Genomic DNA, 23,578 nt, shown 5'->3' on the forward strand with positions numbered 1-23,578 from the left:
TCCAGAATTAACCAGTATTTCAATATATTTTCTTGCAGTCTTTTTTTTTTTAAGAGAAATGAACGTTTATATATAAAACTGAAGTCCCCTCTAACCAATCCAATCCCCCCCTCTCCCACACGCATTCCCTTCCCTTCTCCACTCTTCACAGGCAACCACTATCAAGAGTTTGGTCTGTATCCTTCCAAACCATTTCAAAAACATTTAAAAAACATACATACATATATGTATCTATTACCAATATATAGCACTGAAATTTTGAGGGAAGTTTTATTCAAATTTACAAAACTCATCGTATTATATGTCATTCTGCAACTTTATCTTTCCCCCTCAACATGATTTTTGAGATCTTTCTCTGTAATACATATAGATCTCATTTATTACATTTTACAGATATACAGTATTCCATCATAAGTATTTTCCATTTTGTTGCTGATGGGCATTTAAGTTGTTTCCAATTTATGACTACTACATATCATGCCACAGTAAATAGCCTGGTACACATTTCCTGAGCATACAAACTCAGAGTAGAATTGCTAGGTGTTTTTCAATTTGCTGTAAGGAATGTTTCCCAACTCCCAAGGTCATAACCATTTTAGTATATAGCTTTTTCATATTAGTTTTTAATCTAACCCCCTTGGATCTTACCTTTGTGTATAGTTCTTGTTTTTTTTTTTCCCCTTGGAGAACAAATTTCCTCCAAATCATTTTTTAAATAGTCCCATTATATTCTCATCTCGTGATGCCATTTCTATATTACAAATTCTAATAAATGCACAGGTGTTTCCAGAATCTCTTCTGTTCTGCTAAATCAATATCATAAAAGTCTCTTCCTTCCTAATACTTGCAACCTTTTTTTTCTTTTACATTGGTGGAGCTCCAGATCCATGCAGACGGCAATGTTAAACATGTTTTCCATTCCCAATTTTAGTGGAAATGCATCTAAAGTTTCAGCATTACCTTTGCTGTATGTTTTTTTTTTTTTTTTTTTTACTGAATATTATCATACAAATGTCTTTCTCTTCAGGATGAATTCTCTGGTGTCCTTTAAGTTTTTAGCTTTTGTTTCTCTCATTTGTGATGCTTTCCTTCAGAATGATTATTTCTGATATGTTATGAGATGTAAATTCCTGATGAACACCTTTCATGATATCCACAGGTTTTTAATGAGTATGAATTTTCTGGTGTCTAATATGGTGTGATTTCTGGCTGAAAGCTTTCCCACATTCACTACATTGATAAGGCTTCTTACCTGTGTGTATTCTCAAATGTAGAGCAAGGGTTGAGAATTGAGAGAAAGCTTTCCCACACTCATTACAACCATAGGGTTTCTCACCTGTATGGCTTCTCACATGCACCGTAAGGGATGAACTTTGAGAGAAGGCTTTTCCACATACATTGCATTCATAAGGCTTATCACCTGAATGAATTCTCACATGTACAATAAGTGACGTTCGCTGAGAGAAGGCTTTTCCACATTCATTACATTCATAGGGTTTCTCTCCAGTGTGAATATTTTGATGTTTTATGAGGTACTTCTTCTGACCAAAAGCTGTTCCACATTCACTACACTTAAAGGGTTTCTCTCCAATATGAATTTTCTCATGCTCTGTAAGGTTTGACTTGCCACTGAAGGTTTTCCCACACTCCTTACATACAAAGGGCTTCTCTCCTGTGTGAGTTCTCTGGTGTCTGATGAGGTTCGACTTCTGAATGAAAGCTTTCCCACAATCCTTACACTCAAAAGGTTTCTCTCCAGTGTGAATTTTCTGATGGGTAAGAAGGTTTTCCTTCTGGCTGAAGGATTTTCCACATTCATTACATTCAAAAAGCTTCTCTCCAGTGTGGGTATTTTGATGTTTAATAACATACTGCTTTTGGCTGAATGCTTTTCCACATTCATTACATTCAAAAGGTTTCTCTCTATTATGAAAATGCTCATGCTCAGTGAGAGTTGATTTGTGGCTGAAGACTTTCCCACATACCTTACAGGCAAAGGGGTTTTCCCCACTACAAACTCTCTGCTGACTGAGGTGTGACATCTGAATGGAAGCTTTCCCACATTCACAAGATTTCTTTCCAGTATGAATTTTTTGATGAATGAGAATTTACTTTTAGCTGAAGGTATTTCCACATTTCTTACATTTGTAGGGCTTCTCTGTGTATGACCTTTCAAATGCAGAGTAAGAGGTAAGGTTCAAGAGAAAACTTTATCATACTTAGTACCTTCAAAGCTTTCTCTTCAACTCTAAATTTTCTAATACTCAAATGAAGTTGTTACATTCACTGGTTTCTCTCCAGTATGAATTTTCTTCTACTCAATGAGATTTGTTATCTAGCTAAAGGCTTTTCAATATTCCTTAGAAGCACAGGGTTTCTCTCCAGCCTGACTTCTACATTTATGAGGTGCAACATGTGAGTGAAAGTTTTACCACATTCAGTAAATTCATAGGTTTTCTCTCCAGTATGAATGCTCTGATATCATATGGGGTTCAAAATTTTTTAAATGAAGGCATTTCCACACTGATTTACACCTAAAAGGGGTTATTACCACAAGGAGTAAGCTGTGGCAGGATTTCCAAACTAATTGATGATTCTTTCCTACACAACTAAGTCTAAATTGTGTTTCAAACTCTTTCTAGGTTAAGTTGAAAAAGGTGTTGCCTTACAAGATATAAGGTTTGAGATCAGAGTATTTTTCCAATTTTCTTATATTCACTGCTTTTTTCCTCAGTCTGTACTTTACTGGAGCTGGATGCAACTTGCCTCCCAAGTCTTGTTGCCTCTCTATCTGCTCATCATCTTCTCAGGCTTCTTCTAAAATGGAGTACAAAGAATCATCATTTAAAGGAGTCAATGTGCTTAGAACTGTGGCTGGCACATGGTAAGCACTCAATGTTAGCTTTATGTTATCATCATTATTTATGAATTTTCCCATTACTAGTAATAAAATTTCAGATTGTGCTTTTGGGGATGAACTCGGGTAGCCCACCTCAACAGTAGGAAAGAATCCTCATGACCAATGTCTCCAACTAAATTTTGAGAAGGAAACCCTTATAGAGGACCCCTGGTTGAAAATTAACATTCATATGTACATAAAGCTTAGATTATTCTTGAAAAATAATCTTTCTTATTTCATAATCCAGCAAATTGAATATAACAAAAAATGAGGAATTAACAAACAGGATAAAGAGATGACCACATAAAATTAAGAAAGTCTACCTGGGATTCCTAAGAAATGGAAAAAGGAAAAATCAACTGCTTCCTTCTAAAACTCCATTAAAATGACAAGAAAAGGGAAAATGGTACAAACTCACAAGAAAAAAGAATATGATAGCAGACATCAATACACACAGGTGTTAACAAAATTTTTGATAACATAAAGTACATGGAAGATTTTCAACACACAGAAGAGCTCAGGAAGTTCAAATAACATAAAGGTATTCCAGAAGAGGATGCCAATGTCAAGCAAGCCAATTTGTGCCACAAAATATCAGAAAGACTCAGGAAATGAAGGGAAATCAAGTATCTCAAAAGAAGGAATGAAGGATGGTTGCTGGGTGGAAAAAGAAAAGATTGTGTGAGTTGCAGCTGGACCTCTACTGTCAGTCGGGAGGACAAAGGACCACTACTCTGTAAGAAATGGAAGTTATTCTTTGCAGAAATTTAATCAGAGTAGCTCTAGTCTCAGGGACACTCAACAAATGAGATGACAGGTGCTATACTGAAATCAATGGGATCTATATGCAATATGGTGAAACCTCCAGTTCCATTATGCAGCTGATGCCAAAAAATGTTGGCAACCTGTGAGCAGGATATGAAAGGACCCTTTTCTGGACAAACTGAAAGGCCAGTGAAAAACTTAAATAGGATGCCCACCATCTAAGATGATACTTGTTGCTTGTACTCATTTTTTTTTTTTTTTTTTGCCAAAACGAAGTACCTGGCCACACCTGAGCTCATGAGAGGAAGGCAGTATAACGCTTCTGCAGGAGGAGACCGAGTCCATGAGGCATTCTATTTTTCATCCACTAAAGCCTACCAGCTGACTAGAAGCACCCAGGCACGAAAGAGCTTACGTTTTAGTGAATCACTCTTAAGTATGACTGTGCAGCCAGTGTTCCACACACATTAGAGGAACCCCACTAACATGACAGATCAACATTGAGAGAAAAAAGAAAGTCTAAGGAAATAAAGGTAAGGCACAGCAAACAACAAAACCCTAAAACCAATCACAGTTATGAGAAGATATTTTATCAGTGAAACAATAACAGGATTCTGTAAGCAAGAAGCAGAAAGAAAAAGTTCCCTTACAAATTAAGACTGGGGTTGAGGGGCTGGTGAGGGGGAAGGTGGTAAAGTAGACTGTATTACCATTTACCAATAACAGGGTCTCCTAAGTGCAGAGGGGTCATACCGTTAATATGAGCACAGGTGACAAGTGTCACTTCCTGGTAGAAGTTTTGTTTGTTTGTTTGTTTTAGGGGGGCACGCCTCGGCTTGCAGGATCTTAGTTCCCTAAAACCAGGCGTCCAACCCGGCCCCCAGCAGTGAAAGCGCGGAGTCCTAACCACTGGAATGCCAGGGAATTCCCTCTCTAGACTTCTTTTTTTCCCTCTCTTTTTTTCTTTTTCTTTCTTTCCTTTTTTTCTTTGGCCACACCACGCAGCATGTAGGATCTTAGTTCCCCGACCAAATATCGAACCTCTGTGCCCTGCAGTGGAAGTGCAGAGTCTCAACCACTGGACCTCCAGGGAAGTCCTCTCTAGAATTCTTAAAAGGCCCACTTGGTACCCCACACAATGAATAATAAAGATGCATACCTAGACACATCACTGTGACATTTCAAAACAGAAAAGAGGCCATAAATGTTTTCAGAAAAAAGAACATATATCATTCAAAGAAAAAGGAATCAGAATAAAATTTCCCAACAGAAAGACAGGAAGTTAGAGATAAAATTCTGAGAGAAAAATTTTACGCTTAGCCTATCAATCTAATAAGACAGTCAAATAAATCCATTTTTCAGATATGCAAATGCCCCAAAATGCACCTTTCCTCCCAGGGTGGTACTAGAAGATGTGTTCCACCAAAATTAGTAGACAGAGAAGGCAACAGATGTAGAATCCAAATAAGAGGGGATGCATAGGGGAAAAAATGAAGAAAATCTCTATGATAATGGTGATGAAAACCTATAAGTAAGAGCTGACTATCAAGTCAGAGTACAGCCAGTCTAGACTGAAGCAGGAGGACAAAAATTCTAGAAGTAATATCTCTAAGGGGAAAAATGGAAGGAGATTTCCCAATGCATTTGACCATGTGGAAACAAGTATTGAGAGGGCTTTGAACTATTCTGAAGAAAGTCCAAGGGAGTCTGTGCTAAATATAGGAAACCAAGCAAGGAAAAGCACTTGGGCAAATCATCTAAGTTGTGAGCTAAACCTAGCCACTTTTCTCATGAAGCACCATTTTTTACTTTATTTTATGGAGCACCACTAATTTGCTTTAAATAAATTAATAAATGCCTTACAAACTATGGTTATTAAGCCTTGGGTATTGTTTGCCAGGAACTTCCTTCAGACAGAACAAAGTAAGACATCATCTTAAGGAAAACAACTGACAGTATATGTTGCCAATGATAGAATTCGAGTTTCAAACAAAAATTAGAATTTTGGAAAACCATAAATCCTCCACCATGAGACTGATAGCTTCCCAATACTTAAAAAACTTTTCTAATGAGACTGGTGATGTTAACAAACTGTGATGTTTTGATATTGTATAATGAGATACATCAACATTTGAAAGATCTCCATAATTCAACAGACAAATGCATGATATTACAAAATCACGCATGGGTAAGAGATCCATTCAAAGTTTAAGACAAACCAATGGATTTTATGTAAGAGAACAAAAAAATGTGTTTCAAATTTCACATTATGGCTAATCTTAAAAAAAGTGATCACTTGTCAAGTGTTGGTATAGTACCAAAGAATATTCACAATTATCTGAAAAGGCTACTAAAATACTTCTCCCTTTTCTAACTACATCTGTGTGAAGCCACAATTTTTTAACATACTTCAACCAAAACAACAGGTTACAATAGCAGATTCTGCTATCTCCTATTAAGCCAGACAATAAAGATATTTACAAACATGCAAAACAATGCCACTCTTCTCACTAAATTTTTTTATTTTGGAAAATTGTTATTTTTATTAAGAAACGATATAAGTTTATATGTAATGGGGTTTTTTTAAAATTAATAAATGTTTTTAAAAGTTTCCATTTTTTGTTAAATAAAGTAAATATCACAAAAGTCCACATAATAAACCAAAACTCTTTGCGGGTCCTCAAGTTTTAGGACTGTAAATTTTATTGCTATTGGGTACTGGGTTTCCTTCTGTGGTGATGAAAATGTGATAGCGGTGATGACTGCACGACTTTGTGAATATAATAAAAACTACTGAACTGTATACCCTAAAAGGGTAGATTTGGTTATCTGAATTATATCTTAATAAAGCTGTTATGTAAGAAAAAGAAAAAAAAAATGTGAAGAGTTCCTAAGACTAAAAACTTTGAGAACCTGATGCTCAAAACACTTCTCATTATTCATTCCACAAATACCTTCTTCTTTCCTTACTATGTGCCTGGCACAGTTCTAAGCTCCAGGGATAAACAGTACTGAACAAAACCGACAAAATTTTCTGCACCCATCAAGTTTACATTCTAGTGGACAGAGACAAATAATAAACAAATGAAGGAGATGGTTTGTTAACAAGTTTTAAGTGCTATGAGATAAAATTAGGGAAGGGATAGAGTTTCAATTTCAGATGGAGCGGCCTCTGAGAAGGCAAGATTCAAGACATGAAGGAAGAAAGAGTGATCTGGAGGAAGAGCATTCTAAGCAGTAGTTAAGTAAGTTCAGAGGACCTGAGGAAAAGCCTGCCAAGCATGTTAAATATGCTATCAGTGAGTCACAATTACACATATTATGTTCCTTATGTCCTTTGGCTTAGCCTGATCCCCTAGTTTTTACACTTCTTAGGATCCACACAACCTCCTGGAAGCAGCTCCAGTAACATGCTCTTAAAAACACTTCTCCAATCTTGTCTCTTACTTCTAAACATCTTTCCCTTAACTACTAATCACAATCACATTCACTTTTCTTAAAATAAGTGTTTCATATGAAATATTTTTAAACCCAAATTTGTATGTAGCTAAGTCTTAGCATGCTAACTATAATCTGAGATGCTGGATTGCAGTAACAGCTCCACTCTTTTCTTTGGATGGCTGATAGCAATTATTTTTTAAAAATAGGGGGCATTACCAAGGGGGAAAAAAGGAGGGGAGGAGAGTTTAGAGTTTAAAGACTAAAAAGACAACAACCAAACCCAAAGTTTAAACCTTGACTGGATTCTGGTATTTAAAAAAAAGCTATAGAGGGACCTCCCTGGTCGTCTAGTGGTTAGGATCTGGCGCTTTCACTGCTGTGGCCTGGGTTCAATCCCTGGTCAGGGAACTGAGACCCCGCAAGGCTCGAAGAGGCCAAAAAAAAAAAAAAAAAAGAAAAAAGCTATAGAAAGTATTCTGGAGATAACTGGGGAATCTGAATATGGACTACTACATAGTATTAGCACATTATGACTAATCATCTAAGGCGTGATAATGGTATTTTTGTTATATAGAGGGATGACAGTATTTTTAGAAAATGCTTAATTTTTTAGGAGTGAAGTGTCATGCTGTTTGTGTGCTGTAATGCACACAATACACATGCACTGGGATACAGATATATCAAACACGGCAAAATACTAACTACTGAATCTATGTGGTGGGTATAGAGGAGATCACTGTACTCTTCTTTCAGTGTTTTATGGTGTTTGAAGATGTAAAGAATTGATTAAAAAAACAAACCTTCCACAATAATAATTCAGATTTAACAAGTTACCACATGTGTAATCAAAACTGCAAACAGAAAATATAAAACATGGGCCTTCCTTTCAACAAGTTCGTAAGATATCCAGACATAAAAACAAAAAAACACGTAAGATGGTATTTACTAAGGACTTTTGAATTTCTGTGGGAAATGTGAAGTAGGATGGACAATCAGAGGGGAGATCAAAAAAAGAAGAAGTAACAGGTTTAAATAAGCAGGAACTGAACAGGTAGGGTATTTCATAATCAAAGGCCAAGATTCAAATAATTTTATAGAAAGGAAATATGTTCACATTTATATTCACATGGTTAACATGCCCTCTCTTGATGAGAGCAAAGTATATCTTTTAAAAGGTTTGACTGACCATATCACAAGGACCATAAGAAAAGAAATAATCCAGACCTAATTTGATAATGGTTTGAAGTAACGTCTGGACCTGAAATAATGAGCTGAAATCTCTAATTTGCGTAGAATATTAATGATTTCACGGTCTGACACAATGAAAATGAAGTCAATTGGACAGTTGTTTATCCCGTAAACAGGTAAAATTATGGTGGGCAAGACAAAAAGGCTGGAGGTGCCAAAATAAAAATTGATATTTATAGAAAGAGTTACTTCTAACTTCAGAATGAATGAGTCACTTTCTAGGAATTAGTTTATAAAGGGAAGGAGGAAAGGCAGAATGCAGAGTTCCAGAAGCCAACTCCAGTAAGAGGATGAGGGGGGGAGGGCGCAAAAGATAAGGAAACACTTAAGACAGAAAAAGCAACATCTCAGGCCATCAAAGCACCAATCAAGCTTAAGTGGGAGAGAATTCCTAGAGGAGGGACTCAAACATAACATAAATAGATGCTTTCTTCTAAAATGATAGACATCTCTGCTCACTTTATGCCTGTGAAGGAGAAAGATAAAGAGGAAAAAAAAAGGGAAAACTGCACTGTTGATAAGAGTAGGAAGTAGCTATAATTCTATTGTCTTATGAGAAAGGATATGAGTGGGCAGCTGCCACTGCTGTTTTTAGGAAGAGCTCTCATGCACAATGCTCTCCAAAAACAAAAGGCACAGCTTCAAGGGCCATTATCACCACCTCCTTGTTTCTAACAACAGAATCCAGGAATGTAGGCTGGATGCAGGAGACTTGGTGGACACACTGGCATCCCTGAGTGGTAAGAAAAGTTAAGACTGAGCAAGAAAATGCAGAGACACCATCAATGAATAAAGCAGCTTATTAGTACAGCAGAACAGAAGTCATCACAACTTTCTATCTCCCTCAATTCCTGACTTGTGCAGCCAACTGTCTACCTGAATATGCACTTAGATGATGGACCAGTAGATATGTCACAATTAACGAGTCCAAAAGAAAACTCTTCATCTATCTCCCAAAATTCCTGAAGTCTTCCTATCTCAGTAAATGGTAATTCATCTTCTTCTAGTTAAAGAGTCATCAACAACTCTTCTTTCTCTCATAACCAACATAAAATAAGTCCATCTTGTCAGCTGTTCCTTTAAAATATCTTAAGAATCTGACTATGTGTCACTAAGTACAATTACTACCTAGATTACTGCAATAGCCTCCCATTAATCCCCTCTACCATGTTTTCTTTATAGCAGCCAAACTGTAATTCTGATCTTTTCACTCCTCACCTCACACCCCCCCACTTTTTTCCCCAAATATTTCATTTTTATTAGAATATTTTTTTTTTTGGTGGTAGAGCATATTACGATCTCAATTATCCTAACAGGCTTTTAAAGGAAAGCAGTTCTGGGACGTCCCTGGTGGTGCAGTAGTTAAGACTCCAAGCTCCCAACTCAGGGGGCCTGGGTTCAATCCCTGGTCAGGGAACTAGATCCCACATGCATGCCACAACTAAGAGTTTGCATGCCACAACTAAAGAGCCAGCAAGCTGCCAACTAAGGAGCCCACGAGTAGTGCCGCAACTAAGGAGGACACGAGCTGCAATTAAGGAGCCGGTGAGCCACAACTAAGGAGCCAGCAAGCCACAACTAAGAACTGGCACAACCAAATAAATAATAAATATTAAAAAAACAAAACAAAACAAAAAACCCAGGATTCCTTCAGGTTCACATGCCTGGGAGGAGCAGGAGAAAAAAAAAATAGGAAAGCAGTTCTATCTGCCAAGGCGAGAAGAACCAATGTTTAGAGAATGGTTACTAAGCAGAGAGGAGTAGAGTGACTCTTCCTCCATATATGTCAGCGAACTTGAATACGCTCAGCTTTGATACCTTGCCAACTTGCAAAGCGTCTAATGGTGGCTTGAGCCACAAGGAATAACTGAATTATGGTATTTAACAATATTTATTGCTTGACTACTGGCTTCATACAATTTGGTGATTTACCTCAAAACCCTTTGATGGTCTACCAAAATCACTCAGAATGAAGGCCAAAGTCTATGGTTTAGACTGTTAACCTAACCAAACTTATTCTTATTCCCTTTGTTCACTCTGCTCCAGCCCACTGCCCTGATCATTATCTCTTGAACAGCATGCTTCAGCCTCAGGGTTTTTAAGACTTTTTGTTCCTTTTGGCTGAATGTTCTTCCACCAAATACTGCATGCCCCACTCTCATACTCTTAAATGCCATCCTCTTAACGAGACCTTTCCCTGACCAACTTATTTAAAATTATAACCCCCAACTGGCCCTCTCTATGCCAGTTTTCCTTGCTTTACTCTTCTGCATAGGACTCACCACCGAATATATCTTTTACCTATTTATTCATAGTCTGCCTTCCCCAATTAGAATATAGGCCTCAAGAGGGAGGAATTTTTGACTGCTTTGATCACTGACATTTCCCTAGTAACTGAACTGGTGCCAAATACAAATCATTCAGTAAATATTTATTGAATATACGAATATACCATGTTGGTAGAAATGTAAATTGGTTTACTTCTCTTGAGAACAATGTGCCTATTTCTATCAAACCTATAAATAAACATAACTTTGACCCAGCACTTCCACTTAAGAGTAAATTATGATGTAACTATATCTGCACATCTCTGCAAAGCAATATAAACAAGTATATGCACTTGCATCTTCAATTGCATAAGCCTGGAAACAACCTAAATGTCCATTAGTACGAGATAGGTTAAACAAATTAAATGTTGATAGAGAAAAAAAGAAAACTATGTACACAATAGAATACATACCACCATTTACATGAAACGGAAAACTGAGGGCTTATATATATTCATATTTGCAGCACAGATACATAATATATGCTGGTTTATTCGTAGACTACCTCAAGAAGGATACATGTGAAACTCTTAAAAGTGACTGCATCTTTGAAAAAGAACTACAGGACTCAGGGTCAGAACAGCAGACTTTTTCACTGTATACTTGATGTTCAAAAATTTTTACAAATTCATGTATTACATTAAAAAACAAATACTGACTCATACATCCATACACACATACACAGCAGAAAGGTAGAATTGACTTCTAAGGCAAAAACTTCTGAAAGAGGTTCATGGGGGCAGAAGGGAGGGAGGCAGGAGTTTGTTGATGTATAATGGGGGCGTTGGATAAGAAGACAACAGGAAGTGTGATTACAGATGTAAAATATAATGCTGAGGCATTTAACCACTGAAAGAATGAGAGAAATTGGTAAGTAATAAAAAGGAACCTAAATATCAGATAATATATAAAGACTTAAGACATATAAAAGAATGCACAAGGAAAGGAGTCTATACACATCAGGGGATATGAGACTGAGGGTATCATGAAAGAGAGAACAATCACACAGATGCAGTACAAATGAAGTGCGAAGTGCTGACATGCAGAATAAAGGTAAGACGGGAACCTGGTCCTCTAGCATCTGATTAAAGGAGTAGACTACTAAAAGAAAAAATGACTGGAAATGTCCTTCAGGTTTCTAAAGAATTCGTATCAAGTGATACTCTAAGACTAGGGCCTGTAAGAAAACATCCTTAAAAGCATTTCAGAGGTGGCAATGCTGACTGAACAACTGTGACCCGCCTGGTTGTGATGCACTCACCTGGACAAATTTCCTTTACACTTCTTTCTCCACCATCCAGATTTCGTCTTCTTGCTTCAACAGAAGATCACATACAGCTTGGCCAGCTTATAACCTGCTATTGGGGAAATGACACAGCACTAGAATGTTAATGCTGGAGCCAAAGTTCTGTCCTAGAACTCAGGCTGAGCCCTGGGGCCTCCAGGCCTTCCGAAGGATGAGGAAGGTGCAGTCTCCAGGAATGCACAAGGAAGCGACCCTGTGAAAAAGAACAAAGTAATGACTTTTTGTCTTAGAGATTAAAGCACACACAACAAATACGAGCAAAGGGACTATTTGGGTCCTGAATTTCAAAGCCATACACTCATTAAACCTTTTAAGGCTCCACACATCCAGAAATGGAGGAAGAAAGAGGGAATGTATTTTGAAAATTTGACCTCCATAGGAAAAGCTGTTCATACCTTACATGACTGGCTGCTACTGTTCTCTAGCACCACATTCCTATGTAGGCTCCTAAGTGGATTTTAACTGTGGCCCTTATTCCTGGATGAAATTCAATACTCATATCTACGACTATAACAACATACACCTAACAGAACTAAGCCACATGGATAAAGTTGTTCTTGACAGTATTCAGGAATAAAAACTGAAGTTTACCTGGAGTCCTAATATTTACTTTGCTAGCAATATACTCTGAAAGAAACTATATACTAAAAATATCCTGGAAATATATGTTCATCCACACATTCAAAAAAACGTTTTTAAGAACATTATTCAGACAATAGACAAAATCTGAATATGGATTTTGAATTAAACAATAGTATTGGCATTGTATTTTCTGATTTTGATTACTGTACCATGGTTATGTATAAGAATGTTCTTGTTCTTAGAAAATTTATGCTGAAGTATTTGCAGATAAAGGGAGCATGTATACAACTTAGTCTCAAATAGTTCAGAAAAAAAATTTACACACATATTTGGAGAATAAGAGAAGGAAAAATAAAGCAATAAAAAAGTAAATGATTGGTGAATTTGGGTAAAGGGTATATGGGACTTCTCTGCACATGTACCCTTCTCTAGAAAGGGTACATGCAACTTTTCTATAAAATTGAAACAATTAAAAAAGAAAAGCAAAATCCTAAAAAAACCTAAGTTACTACTTATACACTCTATCTACTATGTGTGTTGAAAAAGCTTGGTCACCAGCTTGTACTGGGGTGTAGCAGATGGAAGGCTTAGAGCCTACTTTAAACAGTAATGTACACAGAGATAAACATGAGAGGGTGAGTTGCCTAGAAACAGCCTGCAAAAGGAGATCAAGTTTGATCTTCTGGACATTCAGAGTGTCAGGTTTCTGAGGATCATGCAGGCAAATATATCCATTACACAACTGCATATATAAATTAGGAGCTCAGAACAGCCTAGAATGGAAATGGGAACTTGTCAGTTGTCAGAGTATCACTGCTGTTGAAGACAGGTGGAATACTACTGTGACTGCTTATAGAGAATATACACAGTACGTGAAGATGGTCAAGGACAGAATCCTAGGAACACCAAAGGTCAAGGACACAAGGAAAGGTTTCACAGGAGCACGGTGGCTGCTTAGTTTCAATCTTGCAAATACTTTTCCTGAAAACCATATAAAACATCAAGAATAATGGGGTAATGGGGAGGGTGGAACAAGGGGGCAAAAAGCTAATCCATACACTACATCTGTAGTGAAACTAGTACGGAGAATTTATGTTAACTCTAAATTATTTGTAAGTGCGGCCCAAAAACCCAAAATAGCCGAAGTGGTACAGGAACCACAACAGTGTAATAAGTGTAGCAAGCAAGACTAGATAATGGCGAGAAGTCCTTGAGGTAACAGATCTCAGAAAAAACTAGCAAATATTCATTCTCAGAATGAGGGATTCACCCTGAGTGAGAACTGTTGTAATGAAGTCTAATCATGAACAACAAGACTAGCAACAAAAGAAAAAAAAAAAAAGCCAAACCCCCAAACTCCATATATCTCTGCCAAAGGGAAACCCAAACAGGAGGCCTAAAGAAGTTACAAAGAAGCCTAGGAAGAACTCGAAATGCTGAGGGAGATTCTCAGGACTTAAGGAGTTCAGAAATCTGCAGCTAGTATTTCCTTCCAGAACGAGTATGCCTTACCCTAAGACGGAACTAATGAAAGCAAGACCTAGATTAAACAGAAAGAGACTGCAGGGAAAGCAGAAAGAGCAGGCTTAAAAAGTACTTGGGGGCTTCCCTGGTGGTGCAGTGGTTGAGAATCTGCCTGCCGATGCAGGGGACATGGGTTCGAGCCCTGGTCCGGGAAGATCCCACATGCTGCGGAGCAACTAAGCCCATGCGCCACAACTACTGAGCCTGCGCTCTAGAGCCCACTCGCCACTACTGAAGCCCGTGTGCCTAGAGCCCTTGCTCCGCAACAAGAGAAGCCACCGTAGTGAGAAGCCTGCGCACGGCAACAAAGAGTAGCCCCCGCTCGCCACAACTAGAGAAAGCCCGCACACAGCAACGAAGACCCAACACAGCCAAAAATAAAATAATAAATAAATAAATTTATATATTAAAAAAAAAGCAAATGCATCATCCTGGAAGGCAAGTACTATGAAGATTTATGGGAAACAGCGAGATGGAGATAAAAGCCTGCCTCAACCAGGTTAGGGTCATCTAGCCAGAGAAGGTGTGGACGCCCTCTGCTTTTAAACACTAGAAGAGGCACATGAGCTTTGAAGTATAGAATGCTACTATGTTTCCTTTTTCCTGGTACTTGTCTATGAATATCTACCTCATACAAACATGAGAAACACAAAATATTTTGTCTGTGTCCATACAAGGATGCTTTAAGAAAAACAGTGGCAATGAACAGCATAATTTTCCAACAGTTAAACTCACCTGAAAATTACTGCCACAAGTAGATAAAAAATGAAACGCAATGTAACAAAATTAATTTTTTTAAAAAGACATAAAAACTTTAAGAAGCAAGCAAAGCTATAAAAAGAACATAAGGGGCTTCCCTGGTGGCGCAGTGGTTGGGGGTCTGCCTGCCAACGCAGGGGACATGGGTTCGAGCCCTGGTCTGGGAGGATCCCACATGCCGCGGAGCGGCTGGGCCCGTGAGCCACAGCTGCTGAGCCTGCGCGTCTGGAGCCTGTGCTCCGCAACAAGAGAGGCCGCGATAGTGAGAGGCCCGCGCACCGCGATGAGGAGTGGCCCCCGCTCGCCGCAACTAGAGAAAGCCCTCGCACAGAAACGAAGACCCATCGCAGCCAAAAATAAATAAATAAATAAATAAATTTATTAAAAAAAAAAAAAAAAAGAACATAAAAGATAAACGGAGAAACTGATTTAAGAAATGGTCACCCAAAAGGAGGAAATGAAAATAGAAATGGACATCTTACTTTTGTTATATTTGACTTTTTTAAGACTGCAGCTGGACTTCCCTGGTGGCGCAGTGGTTAAGAATCCGCCTGCCAATGCAGGGGACATGGGTTCGAGCCCTGATCCGGGAAGATTCCACATGCCGCGGAGCAACTAAGCCCGTGCGCCACAACTACTGAGCCTGTGCTCTAGAGCCCGCAAGCTGCCAACTACTAAGCCCGCATGCCACAACTACTGAAGCCCGCGCGCCTAGAGCCTGTGCTCCACAACGAGAAGCCACGACAATGAGAAGCCCACGCACTACAACGAAGAGTAGCCCCCGCTCGCCACAACTAGAGAAAGCCCGCGTGCAGCAACGAAGACCCAACACAGCCATAAAATAAATAAATTAATTAAAAAAAAAAAAGACTGCAGCTATCAGAGTTTAGAGGGATTTTTATTTCCTTGATTAATGTGATCTTTCCTGGTTGTTGTATCTGAGGCATAGCAGTGGTCTCAGCCTTAAACTTTTTGTTTCTACTCACATCCCCAGAGACCCAGGCAGCATGGGTAATTTATACATATATAGGTAATCATAATCTATATCTGATCACGAAAGCCAGCATCTTATCTAATGCAAAAATATTGAAGGCATTTCTATTAAACTCTAAATAAAGGTAAGGATGCCCACTGCCTCATTTTAAAATATAATTATAAACAATAATTCAATAAATTAAGCAGGGAATAAAATTAACTTATAGAAATCAACAAACTTTGGGACTTCCCTAGTGGTGCAGTGGTTAAGAATCCGCCTGCCAATGCAGGGCACACGGGTTGGAACCCTGGTCTGGGAAGATCCCACATGCCACGGAGCAACTAAGCCATGCGCCACAACTACTGAGCCTGCGCTCTAGAGCCTGCGTGCCACAACTACTGAAGCCCGCGTGCCTAGAGCCCGTGCTCCACAACAAGAGAAGCCACCGCAATGAGAAGCCTGAGCACTGCAACGAAGAGTAGCCCCCACTCACCGCAACTACAGAAAGCCCGCAAACAGAAACAAAGACCCAACACAGCCAAAAACAAATAAATAGGGGCTTCCCTGGTGGCGCAGTGGTTGGGAATCCGCCTGCCAGTGCAGGGGACACGGGTTCGAGCCCTGGTCTGGGAGGATCCCACATGCCGCGGAGCAACTGGGCCCGTGAGCCACAACTACTGAGCCTGCGCGTCTAGAGCCTGTGCTCCGCAACAGGAGAGGCCGCGATAGTGAGAGGCCCGCGCACTGCGATGAAGAGTGGCCCCCGCTCGCCGCAACTAGAGAAAGCCCTCGCACAGAAACGAAGACCTAACACAGCCAAAAATAATAAATAAATAAATTAATTAATTTAAAAAAAAAAAAAAACAAATAAATAAATGTATATATATATATATAAAAGAAATCAACAAGCTTTATATATAGCACAATGACTCCATTCATAACAGCAATATAAAAGATAAAGTACCTAGAAATAAACTTAGTAAAAAGTGCCTAAAACCTATATGAAGAAAGCATTAAAACACTCTAGAAGACCCAAAAGTAAACTGGAATATATACAACACATATCATGTACATGGACAAGAATATTTAACATTATAAAGATCTAATGTCCCTTTCCCTAAATTATTTTACAAAATTTAATACAATATCAGTAAGTTTTTTTCTAGAACTAGACAAGCTGATTCTGAAATTTACAAAGAAAAATAAACAAGAAGTAGGAAACTGAAAAAGATAAGCAATAAGAGAAGAGTAACTATAATAGATATTAAAACAAAATTATAAAGCATCTATACTAAAAAGATAAATATTGGTACACGAATATAGGCTGGAAGATGGATGAGAATATAAAGTCCAGAAATAAGACCAAAAACATGAGAATTTAGTATATGATCAAAATGGAATCTTAAAATAGTAGAGTTAATAAGGCCTTTTTTTTTTTTTTTTTTTTTAATTTATGGCTGTGTTGGGTCTTCGTTTCTGTGTGAGGGCTTTCTCTAGTTGCGGCAAGCGGGGGCCACTCTTCATCGTGGTGCGCGGGCCTCTCATTATCGTGGCCTCTCTTGTTGCGGAGCACAGGCTCCAGACGCGCAGGCTCAGTAATTGTGGCTCACGGGCCTAGTTGCTCTGCGGCATGTGGGATCTTCCCAGACCAGGGCTCGAACCCGTGTCCCCTGCATTGGCAGGCAGATTCTCAACCACTGCGCCACCGGGGAAGCCCAAGGCCTTTTAATAAATGGTGTTGGAAGAACTGGGTAGCCTACTGGAAAAACATAAACCTGGATGCAAAGCTAAATATCATACACGAGGATATGAAAACCCATAGAAATTATAATCTTTTAAGGATTTGAAAGTATAGGTGAAACCTGGAGTGGGAAAGGCTTTCTATGACCATAAATGAAAAGACTGATAAATCTATTACATAAAAATAAAAACTACCTGATTCCACATGGTTTAAAAAAACAAACCACTGTGAACAATATCAAAACACAAATTTAAAACTTGGAAAAAAACCTGCAACTCATTTCACATAGGGCTAACCTTTCTAATGTAATTTAACAGCTCCTAGAAGAAAGAGATACCCTATAGTAAAAGGAGGAAAAGGATATGAACAGAGTTCCCAGATAAGTACATGTGGCCCTTAAACATATGGAAGATACTCAACCTCACCCATAATAGAGATGTAAATTAAACCTACACTGAGATACCAATTTTCACTCATACCTTTGGCAAAAAAAAAAAATTCAGCTCTACATTCTGATGATAAGGTTCTAGGAGGAAAGGTGTTCTTGTAGATTGCTAATGGAAATGAAAGTACTTAGCCCTACGTGCAATTCTACTTGTAGCAATCTACTTTGGAGATAATCTTGCATAAGTACAAAATGACACAGATGAAAAATTATTTATTACTGCAGTAACAGCAAAAGATTGGAAACAACCCAAATATCCAAGAGCAGAATCAACTACGGTACACGCACACAATGGCATCTTATTTATAAGGCAGTTAAAAAGAAAAATATATATATATAATCATTAACAAAGGATATCTCCAGGACATATTGTTAAGTGAAGAAAGTGAGGAACACAGATGTACATAGTATATCTTTTACGTAAGGACAGTGGGGGATAGGAGGGAAGAATAAACATACACTAATGGCCCAACAAACAAACAAAAAATCTACTTGAAGGATAAAGAAACAAAAAAACAAGAAACTATATTTAATTGGGACAGAGAAGAATGTGATGGGGAGGGGAGCAGAATGAGATATCTCTATGAGATATAGTTTTTGTTGAATCACAGAAATGCATTATTTACTTTTTATATGATAAAATTCATTTTTAAAAAAAGCAATCCCTGAACTTGAAATTGAAACAAATGAACTCAACTGTACATTAACTTGGTAACATAATTCCTCAGAGAAAGGATTTATAACAGAGAACTTTGACTACACATCTTTCGTGGGATGCATTCTAAGGACAAAAATAGCTACAAAGAAAATTTTCACATGATACAGTATGTTTATGGTTACTACTATCAACATTGTTATTTTTGAAACCACTTTTTTTATAGTGCAGCATAAAGCAAATAATCCCATACTTATATTAACCTGTTCCAAAATTTTTACTATAAAATACAATTAGGAGCTAAGTATGAGGTAAAAATACTGAACCATTTAAACTGAATTATAAATATTAATATGAACTCATGATTTTTCAAAATGGGTTTTCTAGTTCCGTCTCTGAAATGGCCTTGAAACAATGTTACCTCTGCAGCAATAAAATAACATCCAGGAGCTTCCCTGGGTCTGCCCGCCAGTGCAGGGGACATGGGTTCGATCCCTGGTCCGGGAGGATCCCACATGCCACAGAGTGGCTGGGCCCGTGCGCCACAGCTACTGAGCCTGCGCTCTGGAGGCCACAAGCCACAACTGCTGAGCTCGCATACCACAACTACTGAGGCCCGCGCGCCTGGAGCCGGTGCTCTGCAACAGGAGAGGTCACCGCGATGGGAGGCCCGCGCACCATGGCGAGGAGTGGCCCCCGCTCTCCGCAACTGGAAAAAGCCCACGCACAGCAATGAAGCCAAAGAAGCCGAAAGTGGGGGGCAGGGGGGAGAACGAACATCCAGCACCCAGATCTTGGTCTCCAATACCACTCTCCAGTAAAAGGAACCAGAGCTCCTTGAAGAAACAGCTAATTCCAAGTCTGGGAGGGAAGGTACAAGATGGGCCTGGAGTGCAAGATAGCTTTCAAAGTTAAATGGGGGCAAGTTAAAATGAGACAGGAGTTAGCATGAAGGAACATCCACTGACTAAAACTGTGACAATATGACTATCAAAAAGAAAACTAGCTGCAGTTATTAGAGCACAACTTTAAAATGATGCTTAAAGAAAAAGCCAGGATAAATTTGACACAATTTGAGGTAGCAATCAAATAAACGTAAAAGGAATGAAAAAACTAGAAAATCACTTTGCAACCTTGAAGAAATTATTGATTCCGCTAAGGATTATTTATTGGTGTTATAACCATTCATTAAATGATTGATGGGGAATGGACATCTGTACCGTGCCAAATTATGAAACCATACAGATTACACTTTGGTCATAAAGGGGAAAATACAATCACTAATGGTGGACCAGTCATATATTTCTCTCCTGATGTTATGCAATTTGAAGATCACCTCTGATGTAGTCTGACCCAAAACAGGTCACAATTAGGATTTTTAAAAAATATCATCAGATGCTCTGAATTAGAACCATGAGAAAGTAACCATCACAGAAATCAAAGAACAAATCTCATGAAGGAGGCAGTGATGAATTTCTAAGGATGAATGTAACCTGAACAAAGAACTCTAACTTCCTCATTCCAGTTACAAAAGAAAATGTCAAAAAAAAAATGCTTAAACATGGCAATTAAAAAACAGCATCTACATATCTGAATCTTTCAGAAATTTTTACCAGAAACAGTAAGAATGACTGTACTGTTTCTGAGGAAATTTTTTGTCCCTTTCTGAATTTTCTAAAAATTTTTATTTTATATTGGAATATAGTTGATTAACAATGATGTGCTAGGGCTTCCCTGGTGGCACAGTGGTTAAGAATCCACCTGCCAATGCAGGGGACACGGGTTCAAGCCCCGGTCCGGGAAGATCCCACATGCCACGGAGCAACTAAGCCCGTGTGCCATAACTACTGAGCCTGCACTCTAGAGCCCACAAGCCACAACTGCTGAGCCCACGTGCCACAACTACTGAAGCCTGCACACCTAGAGCCTGTGCTCCGCAACAAGAGAAGTCACCGCAATGAGAAGCCTGCACACCATAACAAAGAATAGCCCCCGCTCACCACAACTAGAGAAAGCCCGCATGCAGCAACGAAGACCCAATGCAGCCAAAAATAAATAAATTTATTAAAAAAAAAAAAAAATGATGTGCTAGTTACAGGTGTACGGCAAAGTGATTTAGTTACACCCATACAAGTATCCACTCTTTTTCAAATTCTTTTCCCATTTAGGTTATTATATTGAGCTGAGTTCCCTGTGCTATACAGTAGGTCCTTGTTGGTTATCTATTTTAAATATAGTACTGTGTACATGTCAATCCCAAACTCCCAATCTACCCCCCCAACACACACACACACACTCTTTCCCTCTGGTAACGATAAATTCATTCTCTGAGTGTTTGCTTTGCAAATAAGTTCATTTGTATCATTTTTTTTAGATTCTGCCTATCATATATTTGTTTTTCTCTGTCTGACTTAACTTCACTTAGTATGATAATGTCCAGGTCCATCCACCTTGCTGCAAGTGGCATTATTTCTGAGAAAGTATTATTCTATAGATAGTAATAATAGTACTACTTAAAATTTATCCCGTATTACTAATAAGGCACTATTCTTTAGAACTCCTCGATCTACACAACTACTCCATGAATCAGATACTATTATTTTCTCTATAATACTGGATGAGAACCTGAGGCACAAGGGAGTACCTGCCTAAGGTCACCAAGGTACAAAGTGGCAGAGGAAAGAGTCTGGTTCTATGGCCTATGTCCTCCTTTTAAAAAAAAATTACTTTGACTTTTGAATATATACTAAACTCATATAGTCAGGGGGAAAAAAAAACATAGAAAGCTATTTGCCCTTGTCCTATCTATGCCAGTACCTCTACCCGCAACAGAGGTAGCCACTCTTACTAGTTTCTTGTGGATCTTGTTTCTTAAAGGAAACAAATACAAGTATATATTCTTATCTCTCCCCTTTCTTACTCCAAATGAAGCATACCATACATTCTGCATCTTGCATTTTTCACTTAACAATACAATTCTGGAGTTATTTCAGTGTCAGTATATAGAAAGCTTCCTCCTCATTCTTTTATAGAGCTGCAAATTATTCTGTTGTATACATACATTATAGTTTTATCGAACCAATCTCCTACTGATGGGCATGAATTCTTTCTAATCTTTTCCTATGTGAAACACTGCTGCAATGAACAACCTTGTACCTGTATAACTTCATGTAAATTCAGGTACATTTGCAGAATGAATTTCCATCTGTAAAATAAGTCAAAAAGAAAATACATTTGTAGTTATCATACATAATGCTGAATTGCCCTTCATAGGTCTGCTTCCTGCTAATACCAATACTATTTTAATTTCTGAGGATTTAAAATGTTACTGTTGGGGGAATTCCCTGGTGGTCCAGTGGTTAGGACTCTGCGCTTTCACTGCTGAGGGTGCCTGTTCAATACCTGGTTGGGGAACTAACATCACAAAAGCCCAGGGGAGTGGCCAAAAAAAAAAAAAAAGTTACTGTTGGGCTCCGACCTCCCCACACCCCAACTGCTTTCCTTTTTCAGAGTTTTACTAGCTATTCTAGCTTGTCTATTTTTCCATATTAAGTGCAGAATCAGCTTACCTAGGTCCAAAAAAAAAAAAAAAAATCTGTGGATACTTTTATTGGGATAACATTAAATTAATAAATTTACTTAAATTTGCACACACTTCTTTAAGATGTCTTCCTATTGAAAAACACTATATTTGTTCACATCTTATGTTATGCCCTTTAGCAGTATTTTAAAGGTCTTTTCCAATAGTTTTGCACATTTCTTAAGTTTATTCCTCAATTTTTAAAAAACTGTTCTTGTAAATAATGGTTGTCTTCTATTATACCTTCTAACTGGCTGTGGTTTGTCTATCTGAAGGCTACTGATTTGTAGATATTGATTTGGTACCCAATTATTTAAAATAACGTGAAGGATAACTTAAAGTGGATTCCTTAGACTTTTTCGTTACTTCACAAAATCCATACAACCTGGGAACATCTCCACGCATTTAGGAGTTAGGACAACTAACTAGTCCAGACTCATGGATAAACACTGCAGGAACTAAGTTTTTTTCAAAGAACGAGGGTAACCGTGCCGAACCTAGAACCCCAAACCCTTGACTCCCCAGTCCTCGGCCTTCTGCTCTATATGACACTGCTTCTCAAAATGTAAGGCTGATATTTACTCTAAATTAACAGCAGACCTATTAAAGTACCCCAAAGATCAGGATATTTGAGACCGTTTGAAGCAGGCTCCCCCTAACAAAAATTTCCTTTGAAATATTTTTGCTTGTTTAAAAAACAAAAAAACAAAAAAACCACGGTGATTTGCATTCTACCCCAATTAAAAAGAAACGCGCTTTTATACAAAAGTCCATTTAAAAAGTATTTACCACTTAGCTTTTATCCCCCTTCAAATCTTCAAGTAAATTAGATGTTCCAGGAAGACGGCACCGTTATTATCAGCACTTTCGACACGGGAAGTGCCGCTCGGATGTTATTCTCTCAATGCTGGTTTCCTACATCTCTCTCTCTTAGAAGCAACCATACACAACGCTGCATCCCCAGTTTCTCCCTCAATAATCTCAAACATCCGATCAAACTTGCGGTCAAACTCAGGGTCATGCACGCTCGAACCCTCCTCAGAGGCCCCCACCCCCACCCTACATGTAGGCCAGAAGCTCTTAAACCCACTCCCCACCCTCGCGCCGCACCCCAATAGATCTGGAATCCTTCTCTTCATAACCTCCCAGACCCCATCGGCCCAAGACACCCACGTCCCACCTCCTATTTTCGCGCCACGTGGACCCAGGGGCCGGACTGACCCGCGGACAAAGACCAAAATGTCCACTCGGTGCGCTGCGCCTGCGCACTCCGAGGCCGAGTGAGCACTCCCAGAAATCTCCGCGATGCGGCCCGCACGGTCGCCGCGGC

General features: G+C 38.7%; 1 long non-coding RNA gene across 2 annotated transcripts; it reads right to left on the minus strand.

Annotated features, from left to right (window-relative positions):
• Nucleotides 1-961: 961 nt before the first annotated feature.
• LOC309649436 lies at nucleotides 962-23,559 on the minus strand. Of its 2 annotated transcripts, none has more exons than XR_014257109.1 (4): nucleotides 23,429-23,559; nucleotides 21,825-21,873; nucleotides 11,942-12,179; nucleotides 962-2,817 (listed from the first exon to the last, which is right to left on the minus strand). It is a non-coding gene; the product is annotated as an uncharacterized lncRNA (long non-coding RNA). The 2 variants fall into 2 exon arrangements; XR_014257110.1 differs by lacking the exon at nucleotides 23,429-23,559 and adding an exon at nucleotides 23,038-23,324.
• Between the last annotated feature and the right edge of the window lie 19 nt (nucleotides 23,560-23,578).

This window comes from Balaenoptera physalus, assembly GCF_965194825.1.
Source record: "Balaenoptera physalus genome assembly, chromosome: 19".
Lineage (NCBI taxonomy): Eukaryota > Metazoa > Chordata > Mammalia > Artiodactyla > Balaenopteridae > Balaenoptera > Balaenoptera physalus.